Raw genomic sequence first — 3,786 nt, 5'->3', positions numbered from 1 at the left:
ATAAACATCAAGGTAGGCATGTTACATCATCTAGCACATAGAACTAAGCATTATACATCTCTATGTATCACATGAAGCATTTAAAAGCAGTTAAAACAGTTAAAAACAAAGTTTCTCATCTGTAGAGCCAAAGATAATATCATCTACATAAATTTGAACAAGTATGCTAGAGCCATTAACATTTTTGAAAAATAAAGTTTTATCTACAGTACCTCTTGTGAAGTGATTTTCCAAAAGGAACTTTGATAAAGTGTAATACCAGGCTCTAGGTGCTTGCTTCAGTCCATAAAGTGCTTTCAGTAGATAATAGACATAGTCTGGAAAATTTGGATCTTCAAAGCCAGGAGGTTGACTAACATACACTTCTTCCTCCAAATCTCCATTCAGAAAGGCACTTTTGACATCCATTTGATAGACCTTGAAATTGGCATGGGCTGCATAGGCTAAGAAGATTCTAATAGCTTCAAGTCTTGCAACAGGAGCAAATGTTTTATCAAAATCTATTCCCTCTTGCTGGCAATAGCCCTTAGCAACCAATCTGGCTTTGTTCCTTACTACTATGCCATTTTCATCCATCTTGTTTCTGAATACCCATTTGGTGTCTATTGGATTCTTTCCTTTAGGCTTGGGTACCAGCTTCCATACTTTATTCCTTTCAAATTGGTTTAGCTCCTCCTGCATAGCTAAAATCCAATCAGGATCTAACAAGGCTTCTTCTCCCTTCTTTGGTTCTTCCTTTGATAGAAAGCTGCTGTATAGACATTCTTCTTGAGTTGCTCTCCTGGTTTGAACTCTAGAAGAAACATCACCAATAATCAGTTCAAAGGGGTGATCTTTTGTCCATTTCCTTGGTTGAGGTAGATTAGCTCTAGATGAAGAGACCTCAATGTTGTCTTGATGTGTGATTGAGTTTTGATTGCTAGAAACTCCCCCTGAGTTTGTGGATCTTTGATTTGAGAAAGGGGTACTTTCTATGGGTAACCTTCCTTGATTTCCTGCTCCTTTAGATAACCCGACGGATGGTGAATTTTGAGTACCGGCGGATGAGGCAGGTTGTCTACCGACGGATAACATAGATTGCCTTCCGACGGATGAAGCATTTTGCAACTCGACGAATGTTGAGTTTTGTGCTTCATTGGTGGTAGATTTGTCTGCATTATCCTTAGACACTGTTTCTTGATCACTCTCATCATCACTTTCATCACTAACCATCTCAACATTGTCAAATTTGAGACTCTCATGGTAATCTCCATCTTTCAGTCCTTCAATCTTTTTATCATCAAACACAACATGTATAGATTCCACAACAATGTTGGTTCTTAGATTGTAGACTCTATATGCTTTACCAACAGCATATCCAACAAAAATTCCTTCATCTGCTTTGACATCAAACTTCCCATTTTGATCTGTTTGATTTCTCAGAATATAGCATTTACAACCAAAGACATGAAGAAAGTTTAGAGTTGGCTTCTTGTTCTTGAACAATTGATAAGGTGTCATGCATCTTGCTTGATTAATCAGAGAGATGTTCTAAGTGTAGCATGTAGTGTTTACAGCTTCAGCCCATAAATATGTTGGTAATTTTGATTCTTCAAGCATTGTCCTTGCAGCTTCATTAAGAGATCTATTCTTTCTTTCCACTACTCCATTCTGTTGTGGAGTCCTTGCTGCTGAAAACTCATGCAAGATCCCATTTTCCTCACAAAATGCTCTCATGACATACTTCTTGAACTCAGTTCCATTGTCACTCCTGATTCTTCGAACTTTGAAATCAGGATGATTGTTAACTTGCCTTATGTGATTGATGATGATTTCACTAGCCTCATCTTTAGACTTCAGGAAATATGTCCAAGAGAACTTTGAGAAATCATCTAGAATTACTAGGCAAAATCTTTTCTTTGAAATTGACAATACATTGACTGGTCCAAACAAATCCATGTGAAGGAGTTGCAGAGGCTCTTCAATTGCTGAATCAAGTTTCTTCCTGAATGATGCTTTGATCTGCTTCCCTTTTTGGCAGGCATCACACAGTCCATCCTTTGTAAACTCCACTAGAGGAATGCCTCTAACTAGCTCTTTCTTTACCAGCTCATTCATGGTCTTGAAGTTTAAATGGGATAGCTTCTTGTGCCATAGCCAACTTTCATCTTGACTTGCTTTACTGAGAAGACAAGTTACAGATTCTGCTTTAGTTGTGTTGAAGTCAGCTAGATACACATTTCCTCTTCTCACACCAGTGAGAACCACTTTGTTGTTTTGATTGTTAGTCACAACACAGGCTTCTTTGTTGAAGGTTACTGAGTTGCCTTTGTCACAAAGCTGGCTGATACTCAACAGATTGTGTTTGAGACCATCCACTAAGGCAACCTCTTCAATGATGACATTATCCTTTGAAATCAAGCCATATCCCACAGTATAACCTTTGTTGTCATCTCCAAAAGTGATACTTGGGCCAGCTCTCTCCTTAAACTCTGTGAGCAGGGTAGAATTACCAGTCATGTGTCTTGAGCAGCCACTATCCAAGTACCAAAGATTCTTTCTATTTCCCTGCACACATCAAAATCAAATCAAGTTGATTTTGCTACCCAAGTTTCCTTGGGTCCTGCCTTGTTAGCTTTCTTCTTCTGTTTCTTAGGCCTTATCTCATTTGACTTAGGAATTTCAGATTCTTCCTTAGTCAATTGGGTTGTACCTTTGAAACCACTAAATGCAACAGAATTATCATGCATGTTATGGCTAACAGGAAATGGCATGCTTGGTGCAAACATGTTATTCCAGTAAGGCATGCTAAATGGCATTTGAGGCATATTGTATGCAGCATAATATGGATTAGGTGTAAATGGCATATTAGCAAATTGTGCATTCATGTTCTGTGTAGGCATAACATTAAAAGGCATGGGAGGCATGGCATTCATGTTAGGAAATTGAGGCTGAACAGACATGGGAGTAGGCATGACAGATTTGCAATTAACAGACAAATGATTTACACTACCACACTTGACACAGATTTTTCTAGGAGCATATTTATCAGGTGTGTAGTTATTGTGTTTGTTAATCCCTACTTTACCATTCCTATTGTTTTTCTTTTTAGTCTCTATTTTTACCTCTATCTTCTCAAGTCTGTCACTCAACTGTTTGACAGTCATGTGACAAACATTAGCCTTTTTCCCTTTCTTAGCTTGACTTGACTCTCCTGAAACAAAGTTCTTGGAAACAGACCCATACTTTTCAATTAGCTTGATTAATTTGGCTTTGCTAATGGGTTTGCTTACAGCCAACGGATGAGGATTTTCATCATTTGACGGATAACACTTTTTGTTATCCGACGGATAGTCCTCATCATCCATCTAGTCTACATCTGTCAGCAACCCATCTACCAAAATAGGTTCTAGTTTCTCCTTATTCTTTTTCCAGACTTCATCACAAAAGGACTCAATTCCTTGAACCTTGGTGATTTGAGCATGAACATGTCTGGATGTTTTCCATACTTTAATCACCTCTTGTTCATGATCGAGCTGCTTCTTCAAAATTTCTTCCTTTTTCAAGGACTCTGTTAATTCCTCCTTGGCAATCTTACACTCAATTTTTAGTTTCTCAAACTCAACAAACTGAGACTAATGCACATTATTCCTCTCACTTAAAAACAAGTTGTTTTCTTTGATTTTAGCATTTTCTTTAGTGAGAGACTTATGTGTAACACACAAATGATACAATTCTGTAGACATGTCATTTATGGCATCATTACACTCAGCTTTAGATAAATGTACAAGGTTTGTAGTGATTACC

Source organism: Apium graveolens, chromosome 3 (genome assembly GCF_009905375.1).
Source record: "Apium graveolens cultivar Ventura chromosome 3, ASM990537v1, whole genome shotgun sequence".
Taxonomy (NCBI): Eukaryota; Viridiplantae; Streptophyta; class Magnoliopsida; order Apiales; family Apiaceae; genus Apium; species Apium graveolens.
Note: the sequence above shows the minus strand (reverse complement) of the source record.